This window comes from Arvicola amphibius, chromosome 11, assembly GCF_903992535.2.
Source record: "Arvicola amphibius chromosome 11, mArvAmp1.2, whole genome shotgun sequence".
In the NCBI taxonomy this organism is placed as follows: domain Eukaryota; kingdom Metazoa; phylum Chordata; class Mammalia; order Rodentia; family Cricetidae; genus Arvicola; species Arvicola amphibius.
The window spans coordinates 43,752,575-43,772,690 of record NC_052057.2 but is presented as its reverse complement, the minus strand read 5'-3'; positions in this window follow the sequence as shown (position 1 = coordinate 43,772,690).

Here is a 20,116-nt window from a genome sequence, read left to right as displayed (position 1 = left end):
GGCCAATAGCTAGGCAGGAGATACAGGTGAGATTTCCAGGGAAAGAAAGAAAGAGGAGGCAGAATGGGGATATGCAGGAGACATGGAGAGGAATCAGGAGGTACAAGGTGGAAGGGAGGTAACATCATGATAGAATATAGATTAATGTAAATAGGTTAATTAAACCTGTAAGAGCTAGTTGTGGACAAACCTAAGCTAAAGGCCAAATTTTCACAATTAATAAGATGTTTTCATGTCACTCTTTGGGAACTTGCTAAAAGGAAAAGAAAAAGACTTGTTATACTCTGGATCCCATTGCCAATCAGAGTCATAGGCAGTTGGGCCTTTTCCTATAAAATGCCATTTTACCCCCATAAAGCTATGTCATCCAGGGATCATTCCTCTCCTCAGTCCACATTACTGACAGTTTTTCCTGACTTAAATATTATGATAAACTTAAGGGATTAGTTATGATACAAACCACTTAAATAATACTTAATTTAAAAAATATTCAAATGTTAAAATGATTTTCATTGAAAATAAATATTTTTATCACTCAATATATTCTGATCATGGTTTTCCCTTCTGCATTACATCCCAGATCTCCCCACATCCCCAATCACCCAGTCCTCTCTCTTTAGAAAACAAACAAGAATCTAAAAAACAAAACAAAGAGGAAATACAAGAAGCTTGAGTACAAACACACACACACACACACACACACAGCAAACCTATAAAAATCACAAAACCAGAAGTCATAAAATATCAACCAAAGGCAAAAAAAAATCTGAAACAAAGCAACATGGGCTAAAAAAAAAAAATCTATAGACATACCATTGAGTTCATTTTGTACTGACCATCTACTGCTGGGCATGGGGCCTGTTTAAAGTGTAGTTTACATAGCCAGTGAGACTTGATCAACATATTCTTTTTTTCTAGATTCATCCATTTATTCATAAATAACTGAATAATAGTTCACTGTGTAAATTACCACAATTTCATTATCCATTGATAGTCATCTAGGCTTCCACATGAAAAGAAAAGCAAAGAGCATGCATGGGCAAGAATGTCTCTAGTAGGATGTGAAGTCCTTTTAGTATATGCCCGAGAGTGGAGTTTACCAAAATATATACTGGATCTTGAGGTAGCTCTATTCCCAGCTTCCAGAGGAACTGTCACACTGATTTCCATAGTGGCTGTACAAGTTTGCCCTCCCAGCAGCAATGGAAGAGTGTTCCTCTTACTCTACGTTCCTGCAAGCATGACCTGTCATTCATTTTATTGATATTTGACATTCAGACTGGTGTAAGTAGTTTTGATTTGCATTTCACAGATGACTAAGGATGTTGAACGTTTTTTTAATTGTTTCTCAGTCATTTGTGTTTCATCTTTTTAGATCTCTCTGTTTAATTCTGTACCCGTTTATTGAGTTATTTGTTTTCTTGATGTCCAGTCTTTAAGTTATTTTTATATTTTAGAGGCTAACCTTCTATCACACGTGTAGTTGATAAAGACCTTTTCCCATTCTTTAGGCTGCCTCTTTGTCTGAATGATGGTGTACTTTGCCTTACAGATACTTTTCAGTTTCATGAGGTCCTGTTTATTAGTTGTTTGTCTTAGTACCTGCACTATCAATGTTCTGTTCAGAAAGTCTTTTCCTGTACCAATGAAAGCAATTAATTTTACCTATGAATATCATCTTTAATCGACACATAACTACTAACTTAGTCCTAATTGTTAGATACAGGTGATTGGAGCTAAAAATAGCTAAGTATATTAATACTCAAAGAAATGTAAATTTTGAGGTACCATTTTAAATTCTAAAGCTCAGAAGAGATGAGATAATGCAAAGAAATCCGCTAAAACCAAAAAAAAAAAAAAATGATGCTGTTGTCACATTTTTGCAAAGCAGGTAGGAGATATCAGAGGCCTTGAATATTCATATCCTTGAGACAGCAATTCTATTTCTAGGAGTTTATTCTAAGTAATTATTAAGTATTTGTGAAGAGGATGTTCACTATAATAAAATACACATAAAGAAATGTAAGCAGTATGAATGGCCTAATAGCAATTTACTTAAAGAGATGAAAGTACAGCCATTATAATGAACACTGGAAGATCAGTCAGACAAAAGATCAGGCTCCTGAGATACATTTTAAGTAAAAGGAAAAACGAACTCTGAAACAGCATGCACCAGAGCACCCTGCGCTAATGTATCACAAACCACGCATTCTACGTCTGTGCCAGCAGGTTAGTGGTAACCTCTTTACTGAGCGCTTGGATTGTAGGACAGTTAGTCTCTCCTTTACTAGCTCCTAAACTCTGTCTCCACTGAAAGAAAAACACAATACTTGAATGATTGAATGCATGATTTAAGGCAGACTTCCTGAAACTTTGGGGCTCAGACCCTCCTTACTTTCTGAAAGTCACAAAGGAATCTAAGGAGATTTTGCTCATGTAGCTTCTATATACCTGTATTTATAGAAGCAGAACCAAGAAACTAAGATCTCATACATTATTTCATCTAAAATAAAAAATTCTATGGAATCTTAATATATTTATGAACAATAAATTTAACAATCCCCAATCAGCAGAAATATTAAGTGAGAAAAGTGGAACTGGCCTTCATGTTTGCAAAGCTCTTTGGCATTTAGTTTCACACAAGAGAACTGGATGCTCACATCTGCTCTAAATCTAACCTGTTGCAGGGTTACTGACTGTCTGTCTAGCCGGTAGGCAACTCCAGTGTGAAGTCAGGAGAGAATGAGAGTCTAGAGCTGACCACACAAGCTCCTGTGGTGGCCAGGCTTATAATCCCGGCACTTGGGAGGTGCCCAGCATTTGCGATATATATTTATATATGTAACTGCTAAAGGAAAGGGTGAATCTTCCATCTTTATGGAAGAAGATGCCTTGGAATTGGAAAATACCAGAACTTTAGAGAAAAACTTCCTCAGCCTCCATAGCTTTGAGATTGCCTCAGCTGGGGTGATGGGAATGAAGGAAGGACAAATGCACACATAGAGAAACTGGGATCAGACAGGCCGTGCTCTGAAAACCGGAAGTACGGAGCTTCTTTTTTCACACTTCTGAATCAAGGAGAGGAGCCTACTTGTGCACAACTGAGCAAGGAGGAAGGTTGAGCTAGGCAGTTTTGGTTTCTAGGGAGCAGTCTCAGTCTGTCATTCAAGAGGAAGCTGTAGTTGATACTTTATACGCTCTGTCAAAATCTACACAAGACTAGAGGAAAGCTTTTCCATGTCTAGGGGAGCAACATATTTGGGGTCTTTTTGATATGGCTGTGCTCCTGTCAACAACACATTCACTGAGGGATTCAACCACACACACTCAAAAAGAAAGAATACAGAATTTTTTATAATAACATTATTAGCGTATTTAATGTTATTTGGTTCCAACAAAACCCAAAAAACACTCTCATGCCACACATAGCAAAAACCTTAGTCATGTTGTATATATAAAGAATATCCCAGCGAATTGCAGAAACTGTAGAGACTGTAGTCTCAGATCACAAAACAATAAAAAGAAATAGTACCTTTCTTTCCATCTGCTCACTTAAGAAGTATGCATTATTCCTCAAAATGAACCAAGAGAAAATAAATAAGGAAAACCAAACATTTCATTGGGATTGTAAGACTGGCTTCCTTACACTAGTGGTTCTCAGTCTGTTCAAGGAAGCTGTGCTTTAGGGAAGACAGTCAATGTCAACCCTTCAGTGGCTGTATGCTTTCATTCCAACACAGCTAGTGTGTGGTGGCATGTCGGAGTCAGGAACTGTCAGAGCGCAGTGCACCAAGGATTCTTTCACCTCTAGAGCAACTGAAGCCAAATGTGTCAAAATTAAATTGGCAATATAATGAAAAGTATAGAAACATAAGATGGAGAGGCTGGGCATGGTGGTGTATACTTTGTAATCTCAGTACTTGGAAAGTGGAGGCAGGAGGATTAGGAGTTCAAAATCACCCTTCATTATACATGAAGTTTGAGGTCAACCTGGGCTACAGGAAACCATGCCTAAAACAAAACAAAGCGAATAAATAAAGCTACAGGTATACCAATATATCTATGTTATCTTTGGAGGGATTAAGCACTAAAAAGCCAAGGTTTATTCTTATCTACTATAAAACTCATGCCCATCTTAGAAGATCAGGTGAATGAAAGAGAAGGCTGTATGTAGATGGCCAAAACTCATCATGTCTATGCCTTGAGCGATAGCAGTTACCTCTATTAGTCAAGGTTCTCTAGATAAACAGAACTGATAGAATGACTCTATCTGTCATCTATTTGTCTACATAAGTGGCATTTGTTAGGGTGATGTAGAGACTGTGGTTTGGCTATTCCAACAATGACTGTCTCCCAATGGAAAGTCCAACAATCCCATAGTTGTTGGATCCAAAAGGCTGGATGTAACAGCTGGTCTTCACTATACACTGGAACCACGAAGATGTCAGTTCTAATGCCAGCAAAAGAATGGGCTTGCCAGTGAGAGTGAGTACAAGTAGATGAAGAGCAAACCCTTCCTTCTTCTGTAGACAGAGACTGTGCGCTTGTTTCCTGGCTGCCCAGACCTGAATAATCACACAGAAACTGTATTAATCACAACACTGTTTGGCCGATGGCTCAGGTGTATTTCTAGCTAGCTCTTACATCTTAAATTAACCCATTTCTATTAATCTGTGTATCACCACGAGGTTGTGGCCTACCAGTAAGGTTCCGGTGTCTTTCTTTTTTGCCAGTTACATGGTATTTCTGTGACTCCACCTACTTCCTCTATCTCTGATGGAATTTTCCACCTGGTTTTACTCTGCTAAGCCATTGGATGAAACAACTTTATCCATCAACCAATAAAAACAACACATATAAAGAAGGACATCCCACATCATTCTTCCATGTTCTTTATACAGGCTGCTACCAGAAGGTGTGATCCAGGCTTAAGGGGGTTCTTCTCACCTCAGATGATTCAATCAAGAAAAAAATCCCTCACAGGTGTGCCTAGCTGCTTGGATTTTTGTTAATTCTGGATGTAGTTAACATGACAACCAAGAACAGTCACCACACCATGTAACTGAAATGTTCTTCAGACTTTTTGGAAAAGGGATTGAGTCAAGCAGTTGAATGTGGTTTAGTGTCAAGGCTGTAGGTGAGAGATGTTCCTGGATGCTGGGTAAGGTATACATCTGGGGCTGCCATGTGTTCTGGGGTCTCAGATATGTAAGAGATTAAAAGCACAAACCCACTACCAACCCTCAGCAAATGAACCAAAACATATTTTCTGTCTTAGCCAGAATTTCTTCTTCTTAGCCCATTCTTTGTTTTTTTTTTTTTTATATTCCAAATTTCAAACAGCAAATCTGTTGAGGATCCTTTAATAAAAATAGTCTAAGAAGTTTTATTGCCTAAAGATAGACATCTTTAAAAGTCAGTCAGAAAACAAATTATCTCACTTGTGTATTCTCCAAACCTTAAGAGCCAGGAGAGTTGTAGAATTGGCACCATTCCCTGAGTTCAACAGTTAGGACCAATTAAGAGGATTTGTCTGTGTTAATTTCTTCAGCAAGGCTGTCTTTTACACAGCCTGAGACAGCCCCAGGCTGTGACATTAAGCTGGTCTCTTCTTCATCGGATTACAAAATCTGATAAAGAAGAGGAGTGGGGGAAACTTCAGCCCTCCTGGAGAAGGAGTTGGTCACATAACAGCTGTCAATAGTTGCACATATGGGGATCTTTTAATTAAAAGAAACTCAGTTCATTATCTTCTCTGTGAGGCACTAAGACTGCATCACGGGGCAAGAAGAAGATGTGCACATGGAGATAGGTAGCTTTTTAACTTCGTAGCATATTTCAGCCTTGTGTTGATGCTGAGTATAAGAGAATAGGCTAAGCTCAGCCCCCATTATCAACCTCAATGCACCTGTTCCCTCTAAGGTTTCTCCCATGTCCTCTGTGGGAAAGCACAGGACATTAAAGGAGAATTATCAAGCATTGTTTTTACATCTACGAAATCATTAGTTTTGAAGTTAATGGGAAAATGAATGTCTGCTGCTTTAAAAAGAAAAAAAACTTGTGAAATGAAATGGCTTTGTATAAATTGTTCCACAAAAGAGAATTCCTTTGCACTAGGTGTCCTCAGCTCTCAACCTTATTACACCATAAACCCCAATGAAATTCTCTGTAACACACTGTAAGTACTTTTGAATGTAGTCTGGAGACTTTTTAAATTACAATATCAACCTGCAAATAGGTGAGATCTCATAGGCAGGAAAATATGCTGCCTCTAGCTGTTGTTCTTCTCTAAACAGGGCACCACGGTCAGCAGAAAGCTCTTGTGTGCACGACTTTCAAAGTGGATCACCTTGAGTCAGTTTCTACAAAGCTAGAGAGCGCCATGAGGGAGGTGAGATTTATAGGTAAGCTGAATTTGTAGAATGAAGGTTAACAGTAGAGATAGAAGACGTTGGATGAGGTTGTGGCATTTTCTCAGCATGTGCTGCTGACATGGGCTCCCTCAGACCTACACAGGGTCATGTGGCTTCATCTCTGCAGGCTGGAGACAACCTGCTGGGCAGTGAGCTTTTTGGCACCACATTTTATTTTCCTGTCCCCATTTTCATTGTTACTAGTCAGATCTTCTATATTTTGGATGGATTGCCATAGATAAAATGTTTAGCTCACTTTTCCTTTCACACCTTCTAATTCCATCTCTGTGGATTTATCCACCTACTCTAAATATGTGTATATATGTATGTGTGTATGTATTATGTAGTATGTATGTTGGTATGTATGTATTATATAGTATGTATGTATATATGAAAGAGTAGAATACAGTAATATGGTCTAACACTCAATGGGTGACTTTTGGGAGGTGATCTGTGGGTCTTTCTTTTCACTTCCCTTATTACTATTTTTTTGTTCTTTCTTGAGGTAAGCTCTCACTTTGAGGCCAGGGTCCTGCCTCCACTCCTCAGATGATGGAATTAAAGTGTGAGATCACACATTCTAATCTCATCTTCTAGCTCTTTGCTTCCTACTGCCTTGGTTAGAGCCCAGCAGGTCCTGCTCCGGTGGTTCTGGGCTTCACAGTGGCTGTGCCAACTGCTCTTTCTGTCTTCACAATTCCACTACAAGAATCTCCTTGCAGCTTGAGCCTGGAGGTCTTTCCTGTCACTCCTGTGCACTCTGTCATATTTCTTGTAATCTATTTTCCTCTACACTGCTGTTACCAGATTCTGGAGGGGGGAATGGAACTCATATGTTTGGTTATATTTACTTGTTCTGTTTTGATTATTTTCTGCCTTTTTTTTTTTAGCTAGCTAGAATGAATCTTTCTGGGCTAGAAGCAGCTTAACTTACATAGTTGATCTTCAATAAAAATTTGTTGAATGAACAATTAAACGACTGAACACATGAACTAGTGAGTATAGGAGAGGTTTCTCAATGCTTCATTTTACATCCTGCATCAATCTAGGTGACCTTAACACAGCCGCAGGCCAGCTATGGATCTTCCTCACCCCACACCTCTTCTGGGTACTCTTTTCACATCTGTTTTACCATTATATTATAAGACACTGGAATATAGTGACACTGTTTATTTTTCTGGAATTCTGAATACTAAGTTTGGCTCCTACTATAGCCATAATTTTATCACACAGAAAAAAACAGACTTAGTGCATCTTGTTGTAATCTAAATTAAGGACTGTGTATTCAGTATGATTTGATTGGTTTGGTTGTATTACATACACATATATCACAGCTTTACCTGACATAAACATATAAGGCAGTGCATATTGAATATATTATACCTTTTTCAAGAATTAAAATATCTAGTTGAAAGCACTGATTTGTTTTCTTGTTCATAGAGATATCTCAAAGACATTTGATTTTGTAAGCCCTGCTCCTCAGTTCTGGGAACTGGAAAGCTAGTAAAGAGGCTTCTGGATTCTGTCAGCAATTAAACCTGACAGGGTCTGTGTTTAACTTTCTCTATTCGGCAATTCTGTGGTAAAAACTAATTTCTGATGAGCACTTATTAGCTTCTTTCTCTAGCGAGATTCCTGGGAAGTGCTTTAGTGTTCCATTTGTATGTGTAAATGTTAGACAAACAAGCACTAGCTTTTTCACAGAATCAAAATAATTTTCCCAGGTCAAAGATTTGCTCGAAAGTCATTCTTTTATTGATAGTGAAGTATAGATTTTGTTATGATGAAATTTCAAGAACCCCTTGTAGAAATTAATAGATGCATTTAAGAAATCAGTACTGTGTGTCCTAGATAAATACTCTTTGGGTTTCCTGCCTCTATGCACTTAGCATTTGAGGATGTTTTCCAAGCAGCACTACTGAAGCCACACATGGAATGTGGCAGCCTGACCTAGGCTCTGGTCATCCTAGAGAACAGATAAATGCTAGCAGGGCGATGGTGGTGTACGCCTTTAATCCCAGCACTTGTGAGGCAGAGGCAGGCAGATCTCTGTGAGTTCAAGACCAGCCTGATCTACAAGAGCTAGCTAGTTCCAGGACAGGCTCCAAAGCTACAGAGAAACCCTGTCTCGCGCGAGAGAAAAGATAAATGTTTGAAATATATGCCTAAAAGCTGGGAGCATATGTGGGAGTTGTTAGGAAAATAGCTATTGCTCGTGTGGAATACACCAGACATTGGGGTACCCAGGGCTTACCTCCAATTTTGTCACTTCCTGGTTATATTTTAAATTCTTCTCTCTGTACCTCATCTCTTCAGAGGAAGTATTTTAAAACGTCAGTTTCCTAAACATTAAACAGCCTTAGTGTAGTGATATTTTGTTCGTGTTTTAACAAATAAAGCTTGCCTGAAGATCAGAGTGCAGAGCTCAGCCACTGGAGGCCAGGTGGTGGTGGCTAACACCTTTAATCCCAGTACCTGGGAGTCCCACACCTTTAATCCCAGCACTAGGGAAGTGGAGACAGGAAGGTATATAGCTGGGCAGAGAGTGAAATGTAAGGCAGGGAGGAGACAAGAGCTCGGTAAAATCTGGAGATGCAGTCTGAAGCAGTCAGTCAAAGCACGCAGTCTGAGGAGACAGTCTGTGGACAGGATTGCCCTTTTTGTCTGAGGATTCGGTAGAGGTAAAAGGTCTCTCTAGAGTTGGCTGTACTGATCCTCTGATCTCTTGGTTTCAACCCCTAATATCAGACTCCAGGTTCTTATTACCAATAACAATTAGAATTTGTGCTACACCTTAGGGCATGTGGTTCTGATTCTTCACTCCACCTTTCTATAGGTGTGACCCAGAAGATTAATAGATGGTTTTATAATGATCAAGCTAATTGCCTTAGAGGTTTGCATAGATGTCTCTAGTTCACCTGCAAACATATCAAAAGTGACTATTGGTCTTTTGTTGTTGCTATTTTCTATGCCGGAAAAGTAGGACTGAGGATGAGGGAGAGAAAGGCATCAGGGGGCAAACCTGGCTTAGATGACTACACACAGTGTGGTCTCAGATTCCTGATTCATCTGGACCATTAGAGGTTTGCAAGATGCTGTGGTGTTAGCCTTACTGCTCACCCTAGAAGGGTGAAATACCAAAGTAATTATGCCAACATTGCTGGCTTAGTGAGATAAACTAATCAGTTCGGTTCTGTGGAAAAGCTTGTGTGCTAAACATTTGCAGTCATGAACAGAACCGTAAAGCCCCTCCTAGGAATCTCACCAGGAAGGGGCCAGCACTACTACCATCTGGCTTATAGTGTTTACCTTGTAAGCATGAGACCAGAGCTCCAGCTGCAGAACCTGTGCTAGGTTGGTGATGCTCTTGTAATTCCTGTGCCTGGGAGGTAGAGACAGGTTTGTCAACTAGCCAACTTAGCCTAAGGCAAATTCTGGGTCATTGAGTGACCTTGTCTCAGAAAGAAAAAGGTGTTTAGTGCCTGAGAAAGAACACCACCACCCTATCCAACTGAAGTTATCCTCTAGCCTCTTCATGCTTGTGAACACATGTACACATACAGCACACACACGTGCACACATGAGAATAACTCAATAACCCAGTGGTTCATGCACTAAAGGGTGACTGCAATATGGCCTCTTCCTGTTACCCAGGGTCAACATGCACTCCCCTGCCTTCACTGTGCTCCCTAGCACCAATGACTGATGAAATGTTTCCTTTGCTAACAAATGTATTTACATCTGTTGCCAACTGAAGAAGCAGGAGCTGGGGCTGTTGATTGGAGGTTTTCTGTCCTGCCCAGTTTCCACAGTCGTTAGGTCCCAAAGAAAATCACACAGAGGTCTACATTAGTTATAAATTGATTGGCCCATTAGCTCAGGTTTCTTATTAACTCTTATAACTTATATTAGCCCATTATTCTAGTATATTAGCCACATGGCTCGGTACCTTTTTCAGTGGGGCAGGCCACATCTTGCTTCTTCCATGTCTGGACAGGACTGTGGAGGAATGGCCTTCTTCCTTCCCAGAATTCTCCTGTTCTCATTGACCTGCCTCTACTTCCTGTCCAGTTGTCCTGCCTATACTTCCTACCTGCCTATTGGCCAATCAGCAGTTATTTAAAATGTAATTGACAGAATACAGAATTGTCCCACACCACGGGGCTCTACCTAAAGGACTAGCATACCTTCAGGAAGCTATCTGCAGTGCTGAGAGTTTGACCCCTGTTCTGATCATTTGTAACTTGAAGGTGAATGATTGAGTTAAAGATCGCATTATTTTTCACGCTTGCGCTTACCCTTGAATCTGCAGCCATCAGAGGCCACCTGTTTATAAAATAGTTTAATAAATTTAATTTTCAGAAAGACAAGTACAGTGTGAGCTCTATACCATTTCTTGAGGTAATTGATTAGTTTATCCCACTAACCCAGCAATGTTGGTATAATTACTTTAGTATATTCTCCCTTTTAGGGTGAGCAGGGAGATTGACACCACAGTATCTTGGCAAATCTCTAAGGTACAGATAATGACCTCTAATGGTCCAGATGAATCAGAAATCTGAGGCCAGTCAGACTGCAAGTGACCCAAGGATTAGCACCCTGATGCCCCCTTTTCCTTCATCCCCACAGCCAAATAGCCCCTGCTCCCACTGACTTTACCTCTCACGTCCACCAAACAGATGCTCTCCGTGACAGCTGTTACTGCATCTCCTAGTTCCCAGGTACAAGAGTCTGGACTTGTAGTAGACTTTTCACCTTTGATGTCTTAATCTCCCTATCCTTTAAACTAACCAAATCAAAAACTAGACTTTCTGAAGTGGAGAAGTCCCTAAGAAGGTTTCTGTTGCTATGGAAGAGTATTAACTAGCAAATGGTGCTTACTCACATTGCTTAAAGGAAAGAAAGAACAAATCCTCTAAAATAGTGGTTCTCAGCCTGTGGATCATGACTCCTTTGGAGACCCTTTCGCGGGGGTCACCTAAGACCATCAACAACACTAATATTCACATTATATTTCATAACAGTAGCAAAATGTAGTTATGAAGTAGCAACAAAAATAAGTTTATGGTTGGGGGTCACCACAACATGAGGAGCTGTATTTAAGGGTCACAGCATTAGGAAGGCTGAGGACCACTGCTTTAAGAGTAGCCCCTGCAAGCAAAATTGTGGGAGTATTTTACTATAAATATATATATATATATTTCCTTCAGTGATCATGTATTTTTATCAATTGCTACTAATAATGGGGAAAGTTACTGATTTTACATATATAACAATGACATGGAATGAAATAAACACACTAGGAGATAGTACCAAGAAGGACCGTCAAGCAGAGGACAGCAGAGGTAGGATGGGGTCAAGGCCAACACTGGGAAAGCAGCAGACGCCTCCTATTTAGCTGTCTTATATATTTATTTGTCTCTCCTCATTTCTTCCCTAATGGTAACAGTTGGTAAAAGTAAAATATTTTAAGGATGACGAAAGCCAAGTTCATTTTGAATATATCTCCAAGAGGGACCTGGTTAAATGGTATTTAGACGAAACTGCCCTGTCAATAAGATGGTGTCTCAGCACCCACCCTCTGAAGACTGCAATGTGCGTCCAGACGTGAGTTCTGAAAATTAGCTCCAAAGTGTTGTTTTAAGCAATATTTTATAATAAAAAGGTGTCCGTGAAAAGAAAAAACATCAGCCCCTTATTTGAACAATCAATCCTTTTAACCAGACGGTAGAAACCATGCAGAAACCTGGACTCACAGATCTCATAAGCTAAATCAATCAAAAACTCCTCCTTTGGTCTGTATTACTGAGTCAAGTATACACTGCATACTGGGCATCTTTCAAATAAGAATGCTGTCTCCTGAAATAATTACTTTAAACTCTGCAAATTAGGTTTAAAATGAAAGCACTAAATTCTACAATTTATGAGAAGAAAGTGTGAGGCACATTTTAAACACTTTTTTTATGGACAAATGCTCTTCTTCACATTTATACGGACCCGTGGAGTAAGTTCAAGGGCCGTGGTGGTGTCGGATCTTGTCAGTCAGTGATAATGAGCAGGTGAGTGGGGCTAGGTTAACGTGGTGGTTTCATGACTGACTGGTGAGGTCTTAGTCTAGCTACTTCCCAAAGCTCAGCCAAGAGGGCATCCCTTCAGGGGCCTCTTCTCTTTCCTCTCTGTCCCCGAAGTTCCATGCACTATCCCTTCCTTAAGGGGATAGTGTAATTTGTTTGCATGAGTTGAATGAAGGCGAGACAGTTTAGGGCTGTGAGTATCCCCCCACTGTATGCAGGTGTTTACTGCATATTAGGTCCTGGTGTTATGGACCTAATATACCCACATACCATCAGGGGTGGGGGGGGGGGCTTCAGGATCCCTCAACCACAGGCACTGAGACCATGGAACAGCCGAATAAGAGACACTTAGGTGTGAAAGGGAGCCTAGCTTGCAAGCCTGTCAGCTTGTGGGAGGTGCTAGGAGGAGGCCAGATGTTAAACAGACTACATTAAAAAAAAAAAAAAAAAAGAGGCCTCAGGCCTCAGGTGATGTGTGAGAGCACAGTTCACTCTTGGATCTGTTAGGGAAAATGCCCGTAGGAAGACTTCAGAGGCCTCTTGGATGACATTTAAAATTAAGTTTCCATAAAGAATTTCAGACGATACTCTCTAAAAATCATATCATTGAAGCCAGTGCCAGAACCCCAAAGGCAGGGTGGAGAAGCGAGAGCCCCGAGTATACCTACAGTCCCGCTAAGGAGCTAACTCCCACGCAGGGCAGGCCAGAGCTGGCTGATCCACAGAGGCCTGGTAAGCAGCTGCCCGTGCCTTTCTTGGTTTACACCGGTTTTCCATCTGTTTTACCTGCCTCTTCTTCTGAATAATTTATTTTTCCATCTGCATAAATAGAACACCTGTCTGAAGGCTAACTCCTTCACCTAAATAATTTAGAGGAAATAAACCCTTTCATCTTTATTGAAATAATGTAATGGCTTTCCAGAACAAAGCCTGTAAGTAAACAATCCCTGGGGACATTTCTAGTGTTTAAGTATTATGCTAAGAGTCTGAAACATTAATATCAATCTATTTTTTAAAATTAAAATGCCCATCCCCAGTTCTTCCTTAAGACTGTGGGTTTTGGAAACTCTGTTGTCCTTTTGCTTTCTTGCTAGTGAATTTTCACCTCTCCAGACTCAGGAGAACTATTATTTGTGGGTGGTTCTCACACAACAGATGCTGGCTGGAATGTTTCTGAGGACCTTCTTCAGCTTTTGCTTAGCTATGAGAAATAAGAATGGATCCCCGGGGCCTTAGGGTAGCAGTCATTCTAGTAAACACTGCTTCTGCCCTTAGCTAAGGGGCATGGCAGGCTGGGGGTGAATGAAATCTGGCCCTCCAGAGAGGTCTTCTGGCTGAAGGAACTATTTCAAGTTCCCTTTGACTGTGGAGGAGATGCTACTGTGGTCCAGATTTGCGAACTGATTCTTAACATTTGAATGCCTAGAGATCAGCTTATTTATTCCTTTGAATGCATTTGTAAGTATGTGTGTGCTCTCATGTGTGCTTCTGCACAAGTGTGTGTGTGCGCTTGTGTGGGGTTCAGAATTCGACTTCAAATAGCTTCTTCTGTTGAGCTTCACGTTATTTTTTCGAGATTTTATTAAATATTAATTATTTTATAATTAAATATATTATAAAATAAAATGTATAATTAATTAATTATTAATTATTAAATATTCTTGAGTCTCTCACTGAACCCAGAGCTCATGGATTCAGCCAGACTGGCAGCCAGCAATCCCCAGGGATCCTCTTGCCTTCCCCTCTCCAGTCATGGAATCATGGGCTCTCACTGTCCCTGTTACCCCCACCTCTTTTATGTGGTTGCTATGGATTTGAACCCCATTCCTCATGCTTCTCTTGAGCCGTATGAATCAAATTAGTAATAATTGCATGTACTCTAACCCATCCAAACTTCAATGATGACAAGAACAGAACGTATCCCACATCAGACCTCTGATTGGCAGCTGGCTACCTAAGTGACCCTGAGTGATTTCAATTCATCTCTGTGATTACTGGCTTCCTCATCTTAAGCGAGGATGATGGCAGAGCCAGTCCTGTGAAGCAGGGGTGATAACGATACTTCCATGTGGGCTCTGGCGTGGCTGGAGCGCGGCATTGGGGGTCTAGTACCCTTACTTGGCATTCATCTCAAATGTGAATGAATTAAAGGCTCTGGGAGGGCTGGGGTCACAGCTCAGATTCACGACACTTGCTGCTCTATCAGAGGACCCAGCTTCGGCTCCCAGCACTCATGTTTGAGAGCACACAAGTGCCTCTTGCTCCAGGGCATCTGACACCCTCTTTTGGTCTCTGTGGACACCTGAACACACGTGGCCTTCAATCATACACATACACGGACAAACAAATAAAAATAAATCCTAAAGAAGAACTGGCATTTCTGGTGAATAAAGTTAAAGCAGTTTTTAAAATCAATACATTTGATATAAACTGTAAAATGTTTTATATGATTCTCCTTCCTTTTGTACAGAGAGTGTGGAGCTTAATTCTGTTTTCAGCGTGCAATCTCCAGTGTTATCAACACAACACATACAGGGAACTACCGTGTAGGATGACCCAGCAATGCGGACCAATAGTCAGTGTGCTGTCTGCTGTCTGGCCCTGGATGGTGGCTGTGTTGAAATCTTAGACCTACTTTTTCTTAGTTTTGCCCTTTCCCTGGCTCTCAGCTGCAATGTGCTGCCATGTTTGCTGGCTCGCTGGCATTAGTTTCCCCATCGGTGTCAGCTTTGATTGTAGTTCTAACAGACATGTTTCCGCGGAATGCACTTTAGTGCGAGGCTACAGAGACATTCTGTTTTCCATTGGCCGGTGGCTCAAACTGTGCGAGATCACTGGTTTCCGCTGCTCTAAAAGGCTCACTGTATCGGCTTGGAAATCAGAGGATGCACAGATGCAGTCAAGTGCTCCTTATGTGTTACTGCCCATCGTGTTGCCCAGGAAGAGAGCACAATAAATTCTTACACATCAGCAATTTTAGCACTTGCAATTGACCAAACTAGAAGAAGACAAAAGTCACAGGTCAAGAAAGCAAACTTGGGCTGTGGCTGCTAAGTTTTTAAGTTTGGCCAGGATCACAATCAAATCACGGAGGAAAGATTCATCTTCATTATGGAATTCTCACTTATAAGCCAGAGTGTGTTTGAAGTGACATAAATATCACGTGGACAAAGGGTGATTTGCATTTGTAGCGGTTAGCCTGAGGGCAGGAATGAAATTAGAGCCATAAACAAATGTATACAATAAAGTGCAGTAGAGCTATAATACTCTTGTATCATAGCTCAGAGTATAATCGGGGTCACAGGAGCAGGGTGGCATGGTCTATACCCTGGGCCCAAGGAAAGAGAAGCAAAGATAGAGAGACAAGCTGCACCTGATCAGTGAACTAAGGCTCTAGAGTCAGGTCAGGTTGTAAATGACATAATTTAGAGGCTAAAATGGGGGTTTGGACAATCGACCAGGAAGCAAAGAGACCTCAGCAATCCCACGGCTGGAGGACAGTATGTATGTGGGACTGGGAGGGCACAGAAATGGGACCGTAAGGAAAACTGGTCAGGGAGTACTTTTGGTTCCGTGCCTAGTGCTTTGGATTAGAGGAGGGTGAGTCACGGAAATGCTGTGTGCAGAGGACTCAGTAGGATCCACAGCTGCATTTCCCAAAGACCCATCTGATGGCCGCATCATGAGTGGATGCAGGAAGAGTGGAGACACGGTAACATGTGATAGGGTTAGGGCCCTGGCCCGGGACAGCAGCTGTAGATCCTGAGCGCAGGAAGTGGCGTATGGGACTGGGCTAGGGTGAGGGATTAAGTGTCAGATGTGAAGTGGGTATGAAACCACAAGAAACCTTGGGGCCATGGCAGGTTCACGGCTGAGCGGCTGGTTGGCTAGCTGTTCTGGTCACTGTGGGAAGCAGGGGAGAAAAGGTTAGGGGACAGTAATTGAGTCTGGGGTGTGTTGAATGTGAGGCCCTCCTAGCCTGACTTAGTGACTTATGTAGTGTGTAGCTAGTGTGAAGAACAGCTTAACAAACACATATTATAGAAATTTAGTGTTCAAAGTACATAGTTAGCCAATAGCAAGATTCATATGTTATGGTTGGAACCAAAAATTTCTGAGTTAAAGCAGCTTCTGGGAATGAGGTTTGAAGTCAACAAGAAAAGAGACAGCAGAGCTCTATCAGGTAGGAAAGTTCCAGAAAATTTACTTTTGGAGTGGTTCAGCTCCAATGCCTGCTAGCAGAGGCTAGCATGGGGACCAACAGTATGCTGCATTCTCTTCATGCTGGGCTTGCTTTGAGCTCGCACTGTCCCTGCTAGTTAAAGCATTCAGCCCCACGGCCCCCAAATCTCTTCTGTCACTCCCAGTCTTCTGAGTCAGGGCAAATGGCTCCATTCTTTGTGGTCCCATAGTTCTCAACCAAAATTTCCATCTATCTGTGCTTACTCGCTTTCATTGTTGCAAATTCATAACATTTCTGATAAAGACATCATTTTTTAAAAAAATTATGTGGCTTGACGTTGAAAATTGGGCCTTGTGTTTATGGATAGGAGCTGCACATATGTGATTATGTACTGTATGATTATGTATTTTGTGCTTGTATCACATAGTGTTGCTTATGTTACTGATTATGTAAACATGCACTTTGTGAAACATAGGATATAATTATTTCTGATGTATTTGCAATTTAGTATATTTATTAAATGGATCAATCAGAAGGTATGGTTAAACACGCTGTCTTGATCTGTTTGGCACATGTGTTTTCCATCCTGCAGTTTGAGTACCCAGAGTGAGACAGTTGGGTACCAGGTGCCTGACAGGACGGTACAGCGTCTCTGTTGTTGAACAAGTCCTGGAAGCTCCACTATCCCGGAGTCCTGTGCTTTCCTACCCAATGGCTGACAAGGCTCTTTCCCCGCTCTTGCTCATGTGTTGGTTCTTTCAAGATCTCCGTTGGCAGAGATGGTCTAGGAGGCTTGCCACTCACATACTGATAGCATTATTTGACATAGTTCCAGTGACTGACAGTTGGCTTCTTTCATCACGTGATCATTCATCCAGAGATTCTTCACAGCTCCAGGGCTCTGAGAGAAAGAGGACTCCTAAGGCTTCTGAGAGGCTTGGAAGCCTTCAGAGGCACCTCTGCTGCATAGAATTGGTCAAAACCAATTGCTTGGGCAACCCAGAAGCAAAGAAAATGGGAGAAGATGTCACAGGAGAAGAAAAAGTCGCATTCCAAAGAGACCTCCAAGGTGGTCGTTATGATGACGCTCATCCCTCATAGGCTCCTGTGCTCACTTGTTCCCCAGCTGGCGGTGCCATTTGTGGAAGGAGGGGAAACTTTAGGAGATGGCCTTGCTGGAGACAATGTGTCACTGGGGGCTTTGGGAATTCTAGACCAGCCGCCTGTGCATCCTCCTGGAAGATTTTGCTGCTCCGTCTTCCAGTAAACTGTAATATGTCCTTTCAAGCTCCTGCCGCCAGGCCTTCTCCACTGGGAGCATTAATCTGTGAGCAAAACTAATTTTTATCCCTTAAATTGCTTCTTGGCATGCTGAGCTCAGGGTTGAATTTGACCATGGTAATAATAAAGAGAAGAAAAGAGAAAGGTATCATGTGTGCACACTCTGAAGGTTGAGAGTGTTCGTGTGGGCTGTGCGAAAAGAAGGGTGGACAGAGGATAGACTGATGTAGATCCTGCAGCTATAATGCCATAAATTTATACACATGCTACACATACTCATGCACATGCATCTACACAATACTCACATACACAGGCTTATAATATATGTTCATGTATATACACACATATACACACTTAACACATGCACACACTTGTATGTTCAATACACTTATGCATATTCATATATACATGCATAGATACTTCAAGTGCACATATGAATATATATATACATATTCATGTATGTATACACATACATATATAATCATATATGAACAACACATCATTTGCTCCTACATATACGCATACATATACACACATACAAGTATCCAGATACTGCACACATATATTCACTATTCTGCCATACATAAAGAACAGCAGATTTGATAGATGGGCTGAGGTGAATCACTCAAGTGAAAGTGAAGAATATGTTGCCTCCAAAAATCAAAAGCCCCAAATGCACTGTTTCCCTTTCTTGGTTGTGGGAGGAAATGATGGAGTGTCCTTAATTTTAGAGGGGCCGTTTCAATGAGTCGTACAGAACTGTATCCTAAAAATTTCGCTAAAGTAGAAGTCCCCAAATTTCAGATAGATCTATATATAGCACAGTGTCTGTCTTTCTGTCTCTCTGTATGTATGTATGTATGTATATATATATATATATATATATATATAGAGAGAGAGAGAGAGAGAGAGAGAGAGAGAGAGAACGCACTATATATCAGTACACATTAGCAAATCCCAGGGAGTTGCTCTCTGCTCCTTGCTTGGGTCCAGTGTAATGTCTTCAGTTTCATGGACAGGTGCGGTATTTTATGAAGAGGAAAGGGCAATCAATATGTCTGCACACTCACTTACGACTTGGTTTTATCTGGAAAACTGTTAGATTCCTTAAGCAGAGCACTGGAGGAGTTGCTGGCTAGCTGAATTTGACAGTGGTAATAATGAAGAAGAGAAAAAAAATCCCGAGACAAAGTTACAAATTAAAAGGATCTTTTTTATTGGCTATGTAGCAATATGAAACCACAGAGAATGCATAGAAAACCTCATTCAGCAGCCAAGGTGGCGCTTCCTATGGAAGATAAAGGACAGAAGGAGATAGCCAAGCAGGGGGCTGCTACATGTATGTGTCTCTACATGTCTCTGAGTGTGTGGTGCACACTCCTGCCATACAGCCCTCTTCTTTCTAAGAGCAAACTTTTCAGCCTCAGAAGACTCCAAGGAAGATCTTTTCTCTAATGCAAAGGAAGCAACACATCTGTTCCCCCAACCTTGCTAATGCTCTGACTCTATCCTGAGGAAAGTGAAGATGCCCTGGGTCTTGGAGACTTCCCATCCCATGATGGCCCATTTTCCGAGGTGAGCCAGCAAGGGATATCCAAGAATGCAAGAAGACCCTCCCACATCATTTCCCCTTTTTCTGTTTAAACAAAAAAAGAAGGCTTTAACTTTAACATAGCAAAATTACATATAACAAAACAGTTATCAAGCAAGAATTACAGTTACAATATTTATATCTATTTTATCTAAGGAAAACCATAACTATCTATCTATTCTTTAACTCTATCAAAGACTCCAGAAGGATATAATATTACCTAAGTAAACAAGAAATAAGCAACTTCCAAACTCTAGAAATGACAGAAACATCTCGCTGTCTGGACAGTCACCCAAAGTTCTTTTGTACTGTTTTGTACTTCAGCATTCAGGCCCACAGTATCCAGCAGACTTTTCCATGAGCAGGAAATTTCAAAGAAAGTTCAGTCACTTTCTGCTGTGTCCTGCAGAATGTCTCACAGACTCTTTTATAAATCAAGAACTCTGAAAGACCATCTCACCTTTAGGCAAGTTCAGCAGTCCTCTCTCTGAGGGTTCTCTGTTTCCAGTTTATGCAACAGTCCAGGCAAGAGCAGTTTCTTGCCCAAATGGCTATCAAACTCCATAAGGAGCCT